A 21,879-nucleotide genomic window follows, 5' to 3' on the forward strand; every position below is an offset into this window, starting at 1 on the left:
AGCAACTGAGGACAGACCCTCCTTTCTTCCTCCCGTCTCTTTCCTTTCTGCCTTCCTCCTTCCTCCCTGCCTCCCTTCCTCCCTTCACAGAAACTACGTACACATTCTCATCATACTTAGAGTCACACCCCCTGTAAGAAACAACCCAGAAAAACATGGCTGTAGTCGGAAGGCTTTTGCTCCATTTTGCCCAGTCCCACTGGATCACTTTCTGTCTGCCCACTAGGCCCTGCTAGTTCCCGCAGCCCCTTATGAAGGAATCACGCTGCGGCTTATTATCAGTTACAACTGTCTGGCCAGTGTCTTAGGCTTCTTACTGGCTAGTGCTAACTATTATATCAACCCATTTCTGTTCATCTGTGTATTGCCGCGAGGCTGTGGCCTGCCATTGCAGCATGTTCCCTAGGAAATCTACCACAGTCCAGTTTTCCCAACCTGACAAGGTCTAAACTTTGGGGACTAAAGTGGTCCTCTTCTGCTCTGAAAAATATTCGCTCAAAGCAATGCTTACAAGCAGCAGGAATCGTGATATTATTATTTATTTTTGTATCCCGTGTATATTGCGATGTTTAGGTTTTCCTGAAAATTCCCAAGCATCAAAAACATCACCAGGTAAACTGTCACATTTGTTTTTTTTTATTTTAATTTATTTATTTATTAAGGATTTCTGCCTCCTCCCCGCCACCGCCTCCCATTTCCCTCCCCCTCCCCTGATCAAGTCACCCTCCCTCATCTGCTCAAAGAGCAATCAGGGTTCCCTGACCTGTGGGAAGCCCAAGGACCGCCCATCTCTATCCAGGTCTCCTAAGGTGAGCATCTAAACTGCCTAGGCTCCCTCAAAGCCAGTACGTGCAGTAGGATCAAAAACCCACTGCGATTGTTCTTGAGTTCTCAGTATTCCTCATTGTCCGCTATGTTCAGCTATTCCAGATTTATCCCATGCTTTTTCAGACCCAGGCCAGCTGGCCTTGGTGAGTTCCCGATAGATCATCCCCATTGTCTCAGTGTGTGGGTGCACCCCTCGTGGTACTGAGTTCCTTGCTCGTGCTCCGTCTCCTTCTGCTCCTGATTTGGACCTTGAGATTTATGTCCGGTGCTCCAATGTGGGTCTCTGTCTCTGTCTCCTTTCATCGCCTGATGAAGGTTAATATTCAGGAGGATGCCTATGTGTTTGTCTTTGGATTCACCTTCTTATTTAGCTTCTCTAGGAACATGAATTATAAGCTCAATGTCCTTTATTTATGGCTAGAAACCAAATATGAGTGAGTACATCCCATGTTCCTCTTTTTGGGTCTGGCTTACCTCACTCAGGATAGTGTTTTCTATTTCCATCCATTTGTATGCAAAATTCAAGAAGTCCTTGTTTTTACTGCTGAGTAATACTCTAATATGTATATATTCCATACTTTCTTCATCCATTCTTCCGTTGAAGGGCATCTAGGTTGTTTCCAGGTTCTGGTTATTACAAACAATTCTGCTATGAACATAGTTGAGCATATACTTTTGTTGTATGATAGGGCCTCTCTTGGGTATATTCCCAAGAGTGGTATTGCTGGGTCCAGGGGTAGGTTGATCCCGAATTTCCTGAGAAACTGAAACACTGCTTTCCAGAGTGGTTGCACAAGTTTGCATTCCCACCAGCAATGGGTGAGTGTACTCCTTTCTCCACAACCTCTCCAGCAAAGGCTATCATTGGTGTTTTTTATTTTAGCCATTCTGACAGGTGTAAGATGGTATCTTAAAGTTGTCTTGATTTGCATTTCCCTGATCGCTAAGGAAGTTGAGCATGACCTTAAGTGTCTTTTGGCCATTTGAAGTTCTTCTGTTGAGAATTCTCTGTTCAGCTCAGTGCCCCATTTTATAATTGGGTTGATTAGCCTTTTACAGTCTAGTTTCTTGATTTCTTTGTATATTTTGGAGATCAGACCTTTGTCAGTTGCGGGGTTGGTGAAAATCTTCTCCCAGTAAGTGGGTTGCCTTTTTGTCTTAGTGACAGTGTCCTTTGCTTTACAGAAGCTTCTCAGTCTCAGGAGGTCCCATTTATTCAATGATGCCCTTAGTGTCTGTGCTGTTGGGGTTATACGTAGGAAATGGTCTCCTGTGCCCATGTGCTGTAGAGTACTTCCCACTTTCTCTTCTATCAGGTTCAGTGTGTTCGGACTGATATTGAGGTGATAACTTCTTAAACTCTTAAATTTGTATCTCCTGCAAACAGAAGAATAGTGGAACCCAAGCCTCTTACGTTTTCTGAAAAAAAAAACTATTTTTAATTGGCTTATTTGCTCCACAGAATGTTCTTTGGTGCTCTCCAAACGGGATGTCATAAGGCAAAATTCATATCCATCCACACTCACTTTCACACACAGAAGCTTTTTCACCATTTAGTGTTTGGAAATGGAACAATCTCTTGACTTTTAAGTTTTGCTCTTCCTTTCTTCAACAATATAGCTGTGAAATCTCCTTTGTTACCTGTAATAATTTTGTAATTGCTCTCTCTCTTCCTTAAGTAGGCACAATATAGAGGAATAACTTCCTGTAGAAATACCACATCTGGACTGTACTAGGCCTCGGATTTGAGGGATTTCGGAGGTTGGTGTGGCCACGCAGAGCCGTTCTCTGGTGGTTCAAAGTAGGTACTCAGCACTTTTCCCATCTGCCAGTTGTTCTTGGGCAGGAAGGTGTGGGCCATCATGGTGTCTCATTTCACCACCAATGGAAATCCCGTGCATTGAAGCCACTGCCTCTTCATGCTGGTGCCTCTGTTGGTTCCACTGTATCTGAGTTGTTCCCAGATGCTGTAACCATAGCAATCTACTTCAGGGACGATAATAAGCATTGAAGAAACTCCACATGGAGTTTACTTTCTTTGTGGCAAAAGTAAGCCCCTGGGCATGAAAAACACCCTTGCCTTGACTGCTGACAGTCTGCTGTCCTAATTGGACAAGCAGAACACAAAAGAAAGTGATTGCCCAACATTGTCAGGACAAGGAGGGACAACCCTTCAAAATATCCTGCTTCACAGAAAAGTCTGTCGGATATGCTAGGCCTGTGGGCAGAAGATGGATGCCCCAACATTGCAGAGGAACTTTGGGTGTCTGTCCAGAGCCAGCTGTTTCTGTCATTACTCACATTTTTTTGGAAATTGCTTGCTTGCACTTCCTGCTTACTCAATTAATATTATTTCCTTCTTGAGTCTCTGAGGAAGTTGAAGACTAGATAGTTATAGTTTTCCTTGTTTACCTGACAGAGAAAAAAAGTTATGATAGAAAGTAATAATAATAATAATAATTGAAAGTAATAATAAATAATAATAAATTGAAATAAGTAAAATAATAAGAAAAAGTAATAAATAATTTTTTTAACATCTCCACTTTTTTTATTGATAAAAGGACAATAAAGAAAGAAAAAAACAAATTTCCACCTCCTCCCAGCCTCCCATTTCCCTCCCCCTCCTCCCACTCTTCTCCCCCTCCTCCCACTCTTCTCCCCTTCCTCCCACCCCTCTCCCCTTCCCCCACTCCTCTCCCCCTCCCTCTCCAGTCCAAAGAGCAGTCAGGGTTCCCTGTCCTGTGGTAAGTCCTAGGTCCTCCCCCCTCCGTCCATATCTAGGAAGGTGAACATCCAAACTGGCTAGGCTCCCACCAAGCCAGCACATTGCGTAGGATCAAAACCACGTGCCATTGTCTTTGGCGTCTCATCAGCCCTCATTGTTCGCCATGTTCAGAGAGTCCAGTTTTATCCCATGCTTTTTTGGTAGCAGTCCAGCTGGCCTTGGTGAGCTCCCAGTAGATCAGCTCCACTGTCTCAGTGGGTGGGTGCACCCCTAGTGGTCCCGACTTCTTTGCTCATGTTCTCCCTCCTTCTGCTCCTCATTGGGACCTTGGGAGCTCAGTCCAGTGCTCCAGTGTGGGTCTCTGTCTCTATCTCCATCTGTCGCCAGATGAAAGTTCTAGGATGATATGCAAGATATTCATCAGTATTGCTCTAGGATAGGGTCATTTCAGGTTCCCTATCCTCAGCTGCCCAAGGAACTAACTGGGGACCTCAGCTTGGGCACCTGGGAGCCCCTCTAATGTCAATTCTCCTGCCCACCCTAAAGTGGGTCCCTTAACTAAGAATTGTGGTTCCGTGCTCCCCTATCCAACCTTCCTTTATCCCGATCCTCCTGTTTCCCCAAGTCCCCCCTCCTTCCCTTCTACCTTTTCTCTCCCCATCTCCCCTTACCCCCATCCCACCCCACCCCCAAGATCCCACTTTTCTCCCCGGCAATTTTGTCTACTTCCCTTATCCAAGAGGATAACTATATGTATTTCCTTGGGTTCACCTTCTTACTCAGCTTCTTTAGGTTCGCCTATTGTAGACTCCGTGACCCCTATTTATGGCTAGACCAATTATGAGTGAGTACATCCCATGTTCATCTTTTTGTGTCTGGGATAACTCACTCAGGATAGTGTTTTCTATTTCCATCCATTTGCATGCAAAATTCGAGAAGTCATTGTTTTTTACCGCAGCGTAGTACTCTAGTGTGTATATGTTCCATACTTTCTTCATCCATTCTTCCATTGAAGGGCATCTAGGTTGTTTCCAGGTTCCGGCTATCACAAATAATACTGCTATGAACATAGTTGAACAAATGCTTTTGACATGTGATAGAGCATCTCTTGGGTAAATTCCCAAGAGTGGTATAGCTGGGTCCAGGGGTAGGTTGATCCCGAATTTCCTGAGAAACCGAAACACTGACTTCCACAGTGGTTGCACAAGATTGCATTCCCACCAGCAACGGATGAGGGTACCCCTTCCTCCACAGCCTCTCCAGCAAAGGCTATCATTGGAGTTTTTTATTTTAGCCATTCTGACAGGTGTAAGATGATATCTCAAAGTTGTTTTGATTTGCATTTCCCTGATTGCTAAGGAAATTGAGCAGGACCTTAAGTATCTTTTGGCCATTTGAACTTCTTCTGTTGAGAATTCTCTGTTCAGTTCAGTGCCCCATTTTTTAATTGGGTTAATTAGCATTTTAAAGTCTAGTTTCTTGAATTCTCTATATATTTTGGAGATCAGACCTTTGTCTGTTGGGGGTTGGTGAAGATCTTCTCCCAGTCAGTAGGTTGCCTTTGTGTCTTAGTGACAGTGTCCTTTGCTTTACAGAAGCTTCTCAGTTTTAGTAGGTCCCATTTATTCAATGTTGCTCTTAATGTCTGTGCTTCTGGGGTTATACCTAAGAAGCAATCACCTGTGCCCATCTGTTGTAGGGTATTTCCCACTTTCTCTTCTATCAGGTTCAGTGTTTTCGGGCTGATATTGAGGTCTTTAATCCATTTGGACTTGAGTTTTGTGCACGGTGATAGATATGGGTCTATTTTCATTCTTCTACAGGTTGACATCCAGTTGTGCCAGCACCATTTGTTGAAGATGCTTTCTTTCTTCCATTGTATACTTTTAGCTCCTTTATCGAAAATGAGGTGTTCATAGGTTTATGGGATAAAATCCGGGTCTTCTATACGATTCCATTGGTCGACTTCTCTGTTTTTATGCCAGTACCACCCTGTTTTCATTACTGTAGCTCTGTAATAGAGTTTGAAGTCAGGGATGGTAATGCCTCCAGAAGATCCTTTATTGTATAGGATTGTTTTGGCTATCCTGGGTTTTTTTAAAATAATAATAATAATAGAAAGTACAAGACTCTGAACTCACCAAGGTAAGATAGATATAGAGTATTTTCTCTGAATTTGTCAAATGCAAATGCACTAGATATTGTTGATATACTTACTGCCTGTATATATTGAATAAAGTTATTATACTTACTGTATGTAGTTTTTCTTATATTAGTTATGGCCTTCTTTTTAATTTTAGACAAAAAAGGGAAAATATAGTGATATTTTATTTATGTCTCAATAAATAAAGTTTGCCTAAAGATCAGAAGGGCAATGCTAAGCCAATAGAGGTCGAAAAGTGGTGGCACACACCTTCACATGGCCTCAGCACTTACCATGGTAGGTTTCAGTGCCATTCCACTGGGTGACAACTGGGACCTTGTGATTAAGCTCCCCAAAGCAGGAAGCTCTGAGATGAACGTGTGTGTGTGTGTGTGTGTGTGTGTGTGTGTGTGTGTGTGTGTGTGTGTATGTGTGTGTATGTGTGTGTGTATGTGTGTGTATGTGTGTGTGTATGTGTGTGTATGTGTGTGTGTATGTGTGTGTATGTGTGTGTATGTGTGTGTATGTGTGTGTGTGTATGTGTGTGTATGTGTGTATGTGTGTGTGTATGTGTGTGTGTATGTGTGTGTGTGTGTATGTGTGTGTGTATGTGTGCGTGTATGTGTGTGTGTATGTGTGTGTGTATGTGTGTATGTGTGTGTGTGTGTATGTGTGTGTGTATGTGTGTGTGTGTGTGTTTGTGTGTGTGCCTGTCCCAGTATTTAAGAACTCTCCTCTTCGCTTCAGAGAATCTGGGGCTGTGGTGTATTCACCAAGACTCTGGTAGCTAAAAGACATAGTTACTAGTCCATTTTCTAAAAAGTCAGTGATGTTTTTGACATCCTGGCCATGTGGTTGGTAGGTCTCTGCTCATTGGACAAAGGGACAAGGATGCGTGGAGATCCAGCAACAATCTTGGTCCAAGAAGGTCCCCTATCTCTACAATATCTGCAGATCTTACCCATTCAAAAGGACTCTATGACTACTACCTTAGAAGCAGAAAAGCAGGTCATATGGGGGGTCCATGTTCCTGAATTTTTCCTAGCATCGACTCTTCCTGTTAAGTGGCCCCTTCCTCTTTCTGGAGGCCACAGTATTGGAGAGCAAAGTTAATCCGACAATGTGAGAAGAATGATGATTTTTGCTTGCTTTAATTATCAGTTTGGCATAGTCTAGTCATCTGACAGGAAAGTTTCCATTGATATAGGAAAGTTTCCTACATCAGATTGGCCCGTGGATGTGTTGATGAGGGTCTGTCTTGATTGTTAGTTACGGTAAGAGGACCCAGCCCAATGTAGGTGCTACCATACCTAAGCAGGTGGTCTTGGACCTGTCTAACACAGTTAATTAACCACCAGCCCGAGCAAGCGAGCCAGCACGCAGCAGCTTCCACCGTGACCTAGGAGGCCAATGGCCCACTGGGAAAAGGGGCAAGGATGGGTGGAGACCCAGCAACGGTCCTGGTCCAGGAAGGTCTAGGAATCAAACCTTTTCCTCCACCAAGTTGCTTTGCTCAGAGTGTCGCAACATCGGAATGAAACCAGAACTAATGGTCATCATCACTACCTCTCAGTTAACAGAGGAAGAAACCCAGATCAAATAAGGCAGAAAGGGGAGACAAGCAGCCGTGTTTGTGATGTTTTGTCTGCTTATGGTGTTAGAGATGCTGTAGGAACCAGGGGAATCTGTTCTGTCTGTCAGAGACTCACCAGTAGGCTTGCGTCGTACAGGACTCAGGAGCCTGCCTGTTTGAACTCGGTACTGATGCTAGGACACATTTGTTCAGTTCTGGCATTGAATAGACATTTCAAATGATCATTATTTAATTGTTGTTCATGGTCCAACATGGAACACTGCTGCTGCTGATGCTCTCAGTGCCGTCCACAGGGCCAAAGCCAGGGAGGCTTCCTGGTGAGGACTAATGATTTGATGGTAATTTTGAATGGAGTTTCTGACCTATCTGGGCTCGGTTCCCTCATCCCTAAGACAGGATAAACAATTCTCACTAAGGAGTTAGAGAAACAATTGATGAGCTAATAATAAAACATTTTGCCCGAAGACCGACCACTTCTGGATAATGAAGGATGCGCTGTAGCTGTAGAATCTTGTGGAAGCTGATCAGAGGCCCCGTGAGTGACGTTAATTTGTGAGTTAACATTTCTGTTTGGTTCTGATTCCTTTCCTTCCTTGCTGGGTGGTGCTGCCAGGAGACTGTAGATCAGGAGCCAGGGAACGGGGGTGGGCTGCCTGTGCAGTGGGCATTTTGAAAGGTGGTGGGAAGACAGAAGGAAAGAAGCAGTCTTTCCGTTGAAGAAGTAGAGAGGAAGGGGTAAGAAAGGAGGGGCGCTCGTCCTGCCACAGGGCGCTTCAGACTCAGAGAAGTCAGCGTTGGACAGTCCAGGGAAAGGGAATCATGGAGATGCAGTAAAGCCTGAAAGGGTTTATGGAGAGGGAAGGACACTGAAGATGACTCAGCCTTTCCTGTGACTTTCCAGAAATCCAGAATTGTCCCTTTTGTGGGAAAGCAGTGAAGGGTGGCATGGTGCATCCAATAGTGCAAAGCCTAAAACTCCGTGCTAAGGGCACCGGGAGGCTGGAAGCAGTGGGAAGCCTCGCCTTTTTTGTTTGTTTGTTTTGTTTTGTTTTGTTTTCCGAGGCAGCGTTTCTCTGTAGCTTTGGAACCTGTCCTGGAACACACTCTATAGACCAGGCTGGCCTCGAACACACAGAGATCTGCCTGCCTCTGCCTCCCGAGAGGCACCACCACACAGCTGCCACTAAGATGTTTTATAGAGGGAAGCAAGTGGACTTGACTTGGATTTTACAGGCTACCGTGGAAAGGCGTAAGTGATCCCTGTCAATCATCCTGTGCCATGCTCCTGTTTGAGTCACTATGTGCCATTTTCCTACAAACAAGAAATCGCAATAAACTGAGTGTCATCCAAATGAAAACCTTTTATTCTGTGAAAGGCCTGAAAGTGACAAAAAGCTAAAGACTCAGTCGCAAACCCCAGATCCGCCGCATTAGTGATGAGGTCACACACCCCAGGTCCACCACATTAGTGTTGAGGACCTATAAAGAAATTTTAAAACTTAGACCAAAAACATCAACAAAAGGACGAAATTAGAAATATGGACTAAAGGCCTGGGGATGCGTCTCGAAGTGGAAGTTTGCTGCCCACCTCTCCCCACCTCACTCCCACCCCCACCCCTCATGCCAGTTACACACACGTCACTGCACACACCCCACAAGAGTTACACACACATGCCGCTGCACACACCCCACAAGAGTTACACACACATGCCGCTGCACACACCCCACAAGAGTTACACACACATGCCGCTGCACACACCCCATAAGAGTTACACACACATGCCGCTGCACACACCCCATAAGAGTTACACACACACGTCACTGCACACACCCCATAAGAGTTACACACACATGCCGCTGCACACACCCCATAAGAGTTACACACACATGCCGCTGCACACACCCCATAAGAGTTACACACACATGCCGCTGCACACACCCCATAAGAGTTACACACACGTCACTGCACACACCCCATAAGAGTTACACACACGTCGCTGCACACACCCCATAAGAGTTACACACACACGTCACTGCACACACCCCATAAGAGTTACACACACGTCACTGCACACACCCCATAAGAGTTACACACACATGCCGCTGCACACACCCCATAAGAGTTACACACACATGCCGCTGCACACACCCCATAAGAGTTACACACACATGCCGCTGCACACACCCCATAAGAGTTACACACACACGTCACTGCACACACCCCATAAGAGTTACACACACATGCCGCTGCACACACCCCATAAGAGTTACACACACATGCTTTTACGTGGGTGCCAGGGAATTTACCCTTAGGTCCCCAGGCTTGTGCAGCAAGTGCTTCACTCACTGAGCCATCCACTTCCCATCCCCCATGGGACATTTCTCAGATGACTAAGTTTTAGAAGAGGAAAGCAGATTACTAGGTGACACTGGTGGGAATGAGAAGGGGCCCTGTGGAGAAGGGAGATGGGTGTCATTGTGAAGGACACATTGAAGGACCCTTCTAGCGGGGGTGGGGGGGGGTGGGGGGGGGGGGTGGGGGGGAGACCTAACTGGTGCTGTGATTCACACCTACACACACTGGGCAAGGAAGAGACACAGACTCCGCCTCTGCTCTGCTCTTACTGCTAGCGTGGATCTACCATAATCCCCTCAAGTTCAGCTGGGGTGGGTCACTCTGTCATGTGAGCATGGGCCCGAGGCAGTGATTTCAACTTTTATTACTGGGCCTGTGGGGCTCTATCGACGACATTCTAATGGTGCCTAGGTGGACCCGAGAGCTGCATCTCTCCTGGTCCCCCCCCCCCCCCCCGTGATGCTGACGCTTGCCTAGGAGTCTTTGGGAACCACTAAATGAGAGGCTCATTAGCGCTTACCCGCATTTTTATTCAGTTCAAAGGGGAAACCAGGGCGCTTAGGTGTTTCTCTGCTTGTCTCACAAAGCCTTAGTGTCTTCGCCGGCCAAGCCGAGGCTTTGAAGACTGCCATGCTTTGTTTAGGCACCAAAGCGATGAATGCCGGGAACGTCCACCTTGGACTCCATCCTAGAACGAGTGAAATGGAAGTCCTCGGGGTGGAGCACCAGCCGCCTGTGTCCTAACAAGCACACCGGATGACTCTCACACATGCAGGAGTCTGAGGATGACTGGATTAGAGGGAGCCCGGAGGGCCCCTCCCCCTGCAGGTGTACTTCAGTTAAAAACAGGATGTGACCAAGGAAAGGTTCAGGCGTGGCCTCTGTGGGCAAGTGCTTATATTAGCCTTGATGGAGGTCCTCACCTGCAAGCTCAGGGGGCCAAATCGATTAGCTCCCACAAAGCAGCGCTGCGCCAATTAACCACCTGAGCCATCAGAGAGCGCGAAAAGAGGAAAACCCACGGCTGGCACTGGGTGCAGGACCTACTGCCTGCTCACACACCAGCCAACCCCGGGATCTGAGAAGAAATTCAGACGAGAAAGCCGAGCGCGTGGCTTTCCAGAGCCTGCGACCTAGGACGAGAGCAGTCCCGATCACTCATGAGCAGTTCCCTCATGCTTGAGACTCTCTCGATCCGGAACTGACAACAGGAGTAGCCTGTTGAAGGCCGCTTTGCTTTTCCCATCATGCTCCAGTGAGGGTTCTGGAACGTGGGAGCAGTGTTTGGTGTCTTGGCCTTCTTCGAGCCCTAGCTATGACTTGAGGTATGGCTGTCAACATTCAAAGAAGCAGTAAGCTCAGGGAGGGCACGCAAGCATGTGTGCAGTACCAACCACAGGCGTGAAAGCATCGTTGCTCTTCTGTGTAGAACGGGGTGAAGCTGACAAAGAAGTCACTGAGTCTGATTTGGCTATACAGCTACTGCAGTACCTGAGAAACGGGGAAAATCTACTGGTTTGCTCTGCCTGCGAATCAGCCGGTGAAGTGTAGAAAGCTGTGATGCACTTCCACATGTTAGCGTGGAAAATTATAATACATCCAACATGCTAAAGGAAGATTAGCAGATCTTGAGCATTTCTCTTTGTTGATCGTTTCTATGAGCTCTGAAGGTTCTTACCAACCTCTGACTTCTAAAGAGATACTATGACACAGAGAGAGGAATGCACCTGCGTGTTGATATGTGACAGACCTGGGTTTGACATTCTGAAGTGCCGCAAGATATTAAGCATCCGTTTTCCCATCGGCAGTGTGGGTTAAAGTGCCTGCCTGGAGTGGATAATCTAAGAAAGGGATAACGGCATACATGACAAGCACGGCATGCGTGGACACAAAAGCACTGCAGAGTTCTTCGTCTTGGCACAGCGTGCTCGAGAACTGTGGTCTGTGGTGGCCCCTTTACTGTTTTGTATTTTCTTTTCTCTGCCGTGCCCGTCAGCATAAAGTTAGCCCTTCTGAGTTGAGTCAGCACCATCCTGGTTGCCAAAAGCTCCGAGGCTCCTTTTATGGTCTGAAAAATGATATTTGGGCCTGGAGAGCAACCAAGACACCATGATACTCTACCCCATGTCTGGCCACTCTGCAGATAACAGAAAACAAAATGTTAAAGAGAACAAAATCATTTTTCTCTACCTCAGAGGATGCACCAAAGACGCTGAATACTTCCATCAGCATGACCAAAACCTTCTGGAATATAGTTAGAAAAAGAAGATAAAGTGGGGGTACAGATTGCTCATGTCAATCATGAGAATAAAACTGAACTTGTGAGCTAGAGAAGAGGCTCGGCTGGCAAAGTGCATGCCACACGAGCCTGTGGACCTGAATTTGGATCATCAGAAATTATAGATAAAGCCAGGCATGGAGGCAGACACCTGTAATCCCAGCTCTTCGGGAGACAGGCAGATCTGTGAAGTCTAGTGGCTGCCATCCTGCGTAAGTTTTTTTTTTGTTTTGGAAGTAGGCTCAGCATAGACTAGCTCAGCCTGTTCAATCTTGAATGTGCAGAGTGTCCCAGACTTGAGACGAGATATCTAACTGAATCTCAATAACTCCAGTCTTTGTTTTGTTTTTGTTTTTTGTTTTTTTTTTTTTTGGTTTTTCGAGACAGGGTTTCTCTGTGGGTTTGGAGCCTGTCCTGGAACTAGCTCTTGTAGACCAGGCTGGTCTCGAACTCACAGAGATCCGCCTGCCTCTGCCTCCCAAGTGCCCGCGTAAGTTTTGAACTCAGTGAGAGCCCCTGCCTTTGAAAACAAACATGAAGGGTGTTGGAGGAGCACACCTCGCCTCCATACTGTGTGCACGGTGTACGTGTCCGCCTACATGCACGAGTGCACACAGTCATACTAACACACACAAACACATACGCAGAGGTGGGGGGACCAAATTCATTCCTCATAGGGGAGTGTGTTTGCTTGTTTGTTTGTTGTTTTTGCTTTTAAATGTGCTAAATGGCAAAAATAAATGTTTCTCTAAAATAACTCTTTAAAAATTTTCTGCGAGGAACCCAGGAAACACAGAATAAATAAGAAAAGATTTGCAGCTGGATATAATGTCCCACATAATAATTAATGAGCTGGCCGAACATGAACTGAGCAACCAGATAAAATAATTATAGGATTAAATCGTGGAGCAATGTGAAAAGACCCTGTAAAGTAGGAAATAAGGGTAACGGAGTGTGGCTGGGCTATTCAAGCATGTAGCATAGACCTTACTTCCGTTCATACTTTATTACTATGGAGCCTCATGTTGCCTGGGCTCATCTCACATGCTGAGCTCTCTCCATACTCAGCCCCAGCCTCGCGAGCGGCTGAGTTTTTGGGTATGTGCAACTGAACCTGCCGTGCAGTCCTATTGCTGATCCACCAAACCGAGAATAAACTAGCAATATGTGTATGGCAAAGGTTTCCTGACATGCCGACATGGTATAACTGATGAGAGCTAAGCTGTGATTCAAACCCAGGGAATCTGACCCAAGAGAGTTCCCTCAGAATTAGTATTCTACTTCTTCTAGTTAAAGACTGGGAGATCAGTAAACTAGGAGGATGGCCATGCAAGATTGAGGACCAGAGTTCAGACCCCCAGAAACCAAGTAAAGCTGGATGTGATGGCTCGCGTCTATAACCCTAAATCCTAGTGTTTTTATGATAGCATGGGAGGGGGAGACAGGGACTCCCCAGAGGCTCAGTATCAAACACAATGTAAGTCAAGAACCAAGAAATCTGTGACTGTCTACAGCAGTCACTGTAGCAAGTTCACACCTGCGTGCTCTCTCTCTTTTCTCTCTCTCTCTCTCTCTGTCTCTGTCTCTGTCTGTCTCTCTCTGTCTCTGTCTCTCTCTGTCTCTCTCTCTGTCTCTCTCTCTCTCTCTCTCTCTCTCTCTCTCTCTCTCATACACACACACACATGATAGAGGACAACAGAAGACAAAGAGGATGCATTCAAAAGATCCAGCGCCTAACTAAAAGAAAGATGATGAACTGAAAAAGGAAATAATTGAGAAATAAGAACAAAAACTACCAAATAGAGAAAAGTTACTGCTAGGTTCCAAGAAAGACTTTTAAAAAAATTAGGTGAATGCTTGTAAAATCAGAGAATTATATATTAAAGGAAGTAGGGGCTGGCAAGAGAGAACCAACTCTTCAAAGCTGTCCATTGACCTTCACACAGAAGTTGTGGTGTGTGCCACACACCCCCAAAAACAATTTTAATGAAAGTCAAACAGATGCATATAGACTCTGTGAAGGTGAACAGCAGATGTTTTTTATATAGCAACATTATAATGCTCCATACAGTTTCCAGTTTGACATTTAGTGTTCTTTGCTGCAGAGATGGCTTGGTAATAAAATAGAGCTTACTGCTCTTCCTGAAGACCCAAGCTCACATCTCAACACCAACATCAGGTGGCTCGTTATCACCTGCAATCCAGCCACAGAGCATCCAATACCCTCTCTGGCCTCTACAATACCACAGATGTGTGCACACAATGCACATAAATAAAATTTTTAAGTGAATATTTTTTCAAATATTCTATAACCAAGTATATGAGCTGGGAGCAAGGAGCATTTGCCTATAGGAGAGCTCATAAGGTCTAGCATCCAAAACAAAGCAACTTCATGAGGTAGGTAAAGATTAAGGAGATAGCTTGGTCCATACAGTGCTTGCTGTGCAAACATGATGACCTGAGTCTCATCCTCAGTGCCAACATATAAAGCAAGGCATGGTGATACCTGCTTGTAATCCCAGTGCTGGGGAGGTAGAGACTGGTGGATTCCTGAGGCTTAGTGGGCATTCAGACTAGCCTACCTGATGAGCTCCAGGTCCCAGTGAGAGGATTTATATAAAATAATAATAATAATAATAATAATATACTTACAAAGAAAAACAAGTAGTAGACTGATATTGGACAGCTCCCCACCCCAGACTGACTCTTAACTCCCACAGGCATGGGAATATATACACACCATCCCCACACACATACACACAAAAAACAAGGTGGCTTAAGATGCAAGAAATATAATTATTTAAGTATAACTCAGACAAGGAATATTCTACAATGTAGTTAAAGTGAATCTAGTAGGCTGGTGCTTCAAAGAGTCTCTAGTTTTCTATAAATGATAATAAAACATTTATGTCTCTGTTTCCCCATAAGCTCAGTATTTGGCTCTGTGAATAAAATATTTATACAATGACAATATTATGAATGACCTTTCAAATTACTATGATTATCTCAGAAGTTTAAAACCCATGACCATCTACTTTTGAAACATACCTAGTAGATGCTAACAGAGAAAATGAATAGGTGTTACTAGCTAGAAGGTGATTTAAGCTAACACCAAACAACATGCCTGTAATTACCAAGCTAAGCTCAGTTCAGGTCAAATAATTTTCTCTCCCTTTTGAAAGAAATACTTCAGATTGACTTTTTTTTCTTTTGGAAGAGTGGAAGCATGTTCTCTTTTTGATCATGTCTCAACTATTCTTGAAAAGACAGGCCACGGCACCTTCCAACAATCTTGAGAAATCGCCAGGCAACAATCCAAGATACTGACTGTGGCTGAGGCCAACTTAACCGTTCACACAGGATGAATCTAAATGTCACAGGAGGCTTTCTCAGGAAACTAAGCATTCTGAAAAGTAAAAAACCAGTATCTCCTACTTTGTATTTTCTATTCCCAGATTTTATTGGTGTGTCAAATCACAGATCCATGTATATGTTAAGCAGAACCACAGGAAAAAATGCCATGACACTGTGATGGTCTTGGCGTCTTTCTCTTCTGCTCCCTCAATCTTGAGTAACTTACTTGACTCATCATGGTGTCTTGGTGGCTTCTTATCAGAATATCAAAGTTGTCGTAATCTTCTCTAGGCAACGTCTGTCTAAGTATTGTTCCAAATTTTTATGACCAAATGAGACCAAAGTGTGTTCAAAGGACACGCTCTCATCATCTCACACATTGCAACAGACTTAAAAATAAATAATCTGGGGGATGGAGAGATGATTTATTTGCTGGAACACTTGTTGTTCTTGCAGAGGATTGGGTTCAGTTCCCAGCCCCCTCAAGGAAACTTAAAACTGACTGGAACTCCAGTTTCAGGGGACCTGATGCCCTCTTCTGGCCTCCTTGGGCACTAGGCATGCATGGGGTGCACAGATAAACACACAGGCAAATACTCATGCACATAAAATAAAAGAAAACTTTGTAAAAAGGTAAGTAACATTGATGCAAAATACCAGTATCCTTTGCAAACATATTTTCCTTCATAATCACCAAGATGGGTGAGATTGCCTAAACTCAGTTTTAGCCCAAAGCTGGTGAACAGTAACACTTTGTCTTTTTCTGTTGGTGGCAGGCAGAATTTGAGATGATTGATTTAAAAACGAGTTCAGCTTTGCTTTGAAGTCAGATTTCTTTGAACTGGGAGTAGATTCTTACATCAAATTAGCCTGTGCTGACGTGTGTATGAGTAACATACAAGTTTAGCTTCAGAACAATGGTTGCAAGAAATGAAAGAAATGCAGTATTTTATGTACCTCTCCTGAGTCAGGACATAAAAAGAATTAAATCTGCACTGGAGTACTGAAGGAATTTGTGTATTACAGTCATGCTACACTTGTGTGGGACAATGTTCCGTATTCTGTCACTTATATTTTAAATAAACGCTGACTGGCCAGTAGCCAGGCAGGAAGTATAGGCAGGACAACCGGACAGGAAGTAAAGGTGAGTCTATGAGAACAGGAGAATTCTGGGAAGAGGACACAGTCCTGACCTAGACTCAGAAGAAGCAAGATGTGACTGCCTCGCCAAATAAGGTACCGAGCCACGTGGCTAGCATAGACAAGAATAATGGGCTAATATAAGTTACAAGAGTTAATAAGAACCCTGAGCTAATGGGCCAATCAGTTTATAACTAGAGAAGACCTCTGTGTGATTTCTTTGGGACTTAACAATTGCAGGAACTAGGCAGGACAAGAAACCTCAGACAACACTACACAGCTGTGATGTGGGAGTGTCATATCAATCTGTTGATTTCTTTGGCTAAGCAATAAAGAAACTGCTAGGCCCATTTGATAGGCCCACCCTTAGGTGGGTGGAGTAAACAGAACAGAACGCTGGGAGGAAGAGGAAGTGAGGGCAGACTCCACAGCTCTTCTCTCGGGAGCAGATGCAGGAGAGATGCCATGCTACCTGCTCCAGGGAAGACGCACACCATGCCCCAGCTCCGACCCAGGGTGGACATAGGCTAGAATCTTCCCGGTAAGTGCACCTAGATGCGCTACACAGATGATTAGAAATGGGCTAAATTAATATGTGAGAATTAGCCTAGAAGAGGCTAGATAGAAATGGGCCAAAGCAGTGTTTAAATGAATACAGTTTGTGTGTAATTATTTCGGGGTATAAGCTAGCCGGGCAGGCGGCTGGGGTTTTGGGGACGTAGCCCCGCCGCTGCTCCATATTACTACAAATGACGCCCAGACGTGTGGCTAACTGAGTCCACTGAAAGCCTGAGAAAGCTTGGGAAAGAGTAAAGCATGTTTTCTTGATTGTGACAATTTCTCTGGTCTACTCTGCTTGCCAGAGGCAAGCAAGCGCCTCATCTAAGAGAGGCTTCCTGACTCAGCTTTAGCTGCAAAGCCTGCAGCTCATTAAGAGGTCCTGCCACGAAACACTTAAACGGCGTTGACGAAAAGCTGAACACATGCTTTTCGGTTTTCAGCCGTAGCAGGAAAAAAGCTGTGCTGTTTAAAAATGCCGGCTTTCTGGGCCATCTTGCCAGGGAAAACTTTGACTGTTTGAGGCAGGAGGGCCGGCTACGGAGAGAGGATTTGAGTGTTGTCTGTTGTAGCTTGCTGGCTGGCAGGGACCTTGAAACGCCATAGAGGTGTGGCTATAAACATGGCTGCAGCCTGTAAATCCGCCATGAGGCTGGAAAGCTAAGGAATGGGCTGGATCCAGCCGTCAAAGCCACGGCTTTAGTCCGACTGATATTGCTTGGCAAATTAAAGGCTCATGTGGTCAGAAAACAGAAAGATATACAGTAAAGAGAGATTCAAAGACAGAAAATTTCTGAATGGTTTAAAGTGTATTAAAAATATATGCAAGCTAAAAGTTGAAGTTCTTAAAAAAAAAAGGAAGAGAGTTGTTGTGTGTCGTAGTACACACCTTTAATCCCAACACTTGGGAGGCAGAGGGAGATAGACCTCTGTGACTTCAAGGTGTGGTAGCACACGCCTTTAATCCCAGTGCCTAGAAGGCAGAGACAAACAGATCTCTGTGAGTTCAAGGTGACACCTTTAATCCCAATGCCTGGGAGGCAGAGACAGGTGTATCTCTGAGAGTTCAAAGACAGCCTGGTCTACAGATATACGCTCAAAAAGCAAAAAGTTAACCTAGGAATGTCACAGCTTAGATAAGCGTCTAGTGATTTAAAGGAGTAAATCAAAAGTGCTCCTGGATAGTAAAAAATTGCAGATTCACAATAGGACAGATTCAGACCACTAAATGAATCACACTGTTGGGTGAATGTACATTGGCTTGGGAGAGAGAAGAAAAAGAATATAGAAAATAAAGTTAATGTTAAAAAAAAAAGTAAAGTCTTTAAAGAGACAGAATAAAGTAAAGTGATAGAGTAAAAATGGAAAATTCACAGAGAGTCTGGATTATGTACATTGTGTTTTCTTTAAAATTTTTGACTGTGAAGGAGCTAAGTACAGAGAGACATTTTATTATATGGGCTGCCAAGTGGAACCAGAATGGATATCATGAGGGTATGATTTCAGAATTTGGGTTTAAGGACATGATGCTTTGGAAAGGAGTTTCTTATTTTGTTTTCACAGAGGATGAGACCCTGTTCATTTCTTCAATTCCGATTTGGTATGATGGCCCACGTCCTCCTGAAGGGTTGCTGTGAACATCTTCCGAAAATTGCTTTGCTCAACTGCCAACTGAGATAAACCTGGCACACAGGTTACACCCTAAATAATCTGATTAACAGCGCCCCCATTCAGCAGGAAGCAGTTTGGAGAGAAAAAACTGCGCCCATGTTCCCAAATATGGTTTATAAACGTTCTTTTACATTTAAAGGGGGATATGATATAGACATGAATAATTTGCATTAGTATAGATTTCGCTTTATTGATAGAGATTTACGGTCAATTTTGTTATATGTATAAATGTTTCTGATGTAACTTTATTTGATAACTGTTTTGTTATATGTAATTTTGCTATGTTAAGGTTAAAGCCTTCCTTTTTTTTGTTTAAACAGAAAAAGGGGAAGTGATGTGGGAGTGTCATATCAATCTGTTGATTTCTTTGGCTAAGCAATAAAGAAACTGCTAGGCCCATTTGATAGGCCCACCCTTAGGTGGGTGGAGTAAACAGAACAGAACGCTGGGAGGAAGAGGAAGTGAGGGCAGACTCCACAGCTCTTCTCTCGGGAGCAGATGCAGGAGAGATGCCATGCTACCTGCTCCAGGGAAGACACACACCATGCCCCAGCTCCGACCCAGGGTGGACATAGGCTAGAATCTTCCCAGTAAGCGCACCTAGAGGCGCTACACAGATGATTAGAAATGGGCTAAATTAATATGTGAGAATTAGCCTAGAAGAGGCTAGATAGAAATGGGCCAAGGCAGTGTTTAAATGAATACAGTTTGTGTGTAATTATTTCGGGGTATAAGCTAGCCGGGCAGGCGGCTGGGGTTTTGGGGACGTAGCCCCGCCGCCGCTCCATATTACTACACAGCTGCTTATTAATCTTTCTCCTCATTTGTCAAACATTTATTTATCACCAAGCTTGATAATTAATGGGAAAACAGATACTTGATGCCTGTCATCAGGGAGGCAAATGCTGATTGTTAGGCTCTGATTCATCAAAATTGTTTCCTATTATTCTCCACCCTTAACTGTGGATGTGTATTTGTCAAGACAGAACTTCCTCTTACCAAGAACCATGATCGGTGTGGAACAAAGTCCCCTTGAAGCTGTGCACAGTTAGAACTGAAGAGAAACGTACTCCTAAATGTGGCCTACATCGTACCGCTATTGTTCCTGAATCCATTAAAATAAGAAATGAGCAAAATCAGAAAGGAATATCTACCATAGTAAATGAAACTTTCCAGGCATCTTTGATGATGAGACTAGAAGCATGGGCAGTGGATAGCCAGGTGGGGCAGCAAAGATGGAGTGGCCACTGCCAGAAGCACTGGTAAGGAATGAGTCCCCTGGCTCCATGGAAACTCATAAAAAGTTCCAGGACTTGGAGGCACCGATGTGTGGATATGGCAAGAAGTTAAATCTGGGGCAAACTGGAAGGAAGTCTGTGTTCATGATGGTGGAACTCCTACAGATCTCCGAGCCACATAGATGGATGGAGGTCTTTCCCTACATGTCCACTTCCCTTTAAACAGTTTTATGCTAATTGTTTGACAAAACTGAGAGATGACCTGGACCAGGAAGCAGCAGGTACAGGGAGCGAAGCTTCGGGATTGACAACAGTGACTTATTGAACATTACCTTTCTATGGCGTTCAGAGGAAAGGTTAGCTCACTTTTGGTACCCAAGAATAAAGCCTGCCAGTTACTCAGCCTCATCTCCACTGCACACAGCACCTCCATGGGAGGAAGGAAGTCTTTTCAACAAACGGGACAACTGAGTATTCACTAGAACAAGATGACACCAAGGTCTGTCTCTATGCTGCACATGGAGAAACTCCAATACACTCAAACATCATGATAAAACCTCACAGAAAAATACAGAGGAGTCAATATTTGCACCTTCAAGTTAGGAGGAACTTTTCCTAAATATGATACAGAAAGCACATGCACACATGAACACACAAGTACACACCAAATTACACATCATTAGAGCTACAGAGTGAACTTGTCAAAAGGTCAAGAGGTTGAAAGAACAACCCACGGAATGAGAGAGGAAGCCTGTAATCATTCTGATTAAGAACTTGCATTTAAAGCATAATAAAAGCATTTACAAATTAGTAATAAAAATGAATAGCCCAATTAAAAGCTGACAAAAAATTGTATGCAGAGGTGCTCCTTCAATGAGAACTAAGGTATTGTCGATTTGCACACGGAAGAATGGCCAACATCCTTCATCACTGGAGAATCGTTCAACAAAACTACAATAAACACCGCCTACTGCCTCCCTCTGATGGCCACAGCAGACAGGCACTATGGGCAAGGACAGGAATGGCTGAAAATGTAGGTGGGTAGATAATAGCTTTAAGAATTTTGAAAAACTCCCTGGTAGTTCCTTAGAAAGTTATATAGAGAGTTAAGATCTAGCAATTCTGCTCCTATTGCATGTCAAAAAAATATGAAATATATTCCTATATAAATATTCGTACATGAATGTGGCATAGCAGCTGTTTCCACAGTAGTCAAAAAGCAGAACCAATTCAATTATCTGGAAATTAATGAATGAATAAACAAAACTGTGGTGGGTCCAGTCACTGAGATATTATCTAACAATTAAAAGGGGTAAGGTCCTGCAAGTGAATGAATCATTAAAAGTATTTAAGATTTATTATAAAAGTGATTTGGACAATTCTGTTATTACAACTACAAACTAGAGATGTGGACACATTAAGCGGGTAAATTACATGGTATATGAAATATAACTCAGTAAGGGTGTTTAAAAAAAAAGACGGACAGCCATAAGCAATCTAAGACCTATGCAAAGCCCCCACCATGAAGAAGAGCAGCAAAAACAAGATGCAAAATGAGCTTGGTTGAGAATGAACAGAGCAGAGAAGACTCGGAAGCGGCAGGTGTTAATCTGGAGAAGCTACTTTTAATCCATTAAGGGATCATAGCTCTGAAAAAGCGGTGTTTGTACAGACATCTTCTCAGTGTACAGAAGGATTATTCCATCGCAGCTCACAATGTTATTGTTATTAATACTTGCCCCAAATCTTCTACCCATGGAACTTCACAGTGTAGCTTGCCCAACATGAATCTACGCTGTTGATAAAAGCCCTGACGCCGGATCATTTATATGGCAAAGAGGTGTGTTTGGCTCATGGTTTTGATGCCTGAAAATTCCAAACAGCGTGGTGGTGTGTCTGGTGGGGTCTTCCCTGGTTGCAGTACATGACAGAGAAGGGGGTGGGGCATGGGGGGACTTGAATGCACAAGGGACACCCATGCAAACACAGAAGAC

General features: G+C 44.2%; 1 pseudogene; it reads right to left on the minus strand.

The window, feature by feature from the left end:
* Positions 1–353: 353 nt before the first annotated feature.
* LOC142844094 (tyrosyl-DNA phosphodiesterase 2-like) lies at positions 354–11,220 on the minus strand (annotated as a pseudogene).
* Positions 11,221–21,879: the final 10,659 nt, after the last annotated feature.

Source organism: Microtus pennsylvanicus, chromosome 2, assembly GCF_037038515.1.
Source record: "Microtus pennsylvanicus isolate mMicPen1 chromosome 2, mMicPen1.hap1, whole genome shotgun sequence".
NCBI lineage: Eukaryota > Metazoa > Chordata > Mammalia > Rodentia > Cricetidae > Microtus > Microtus pennsylvanicus.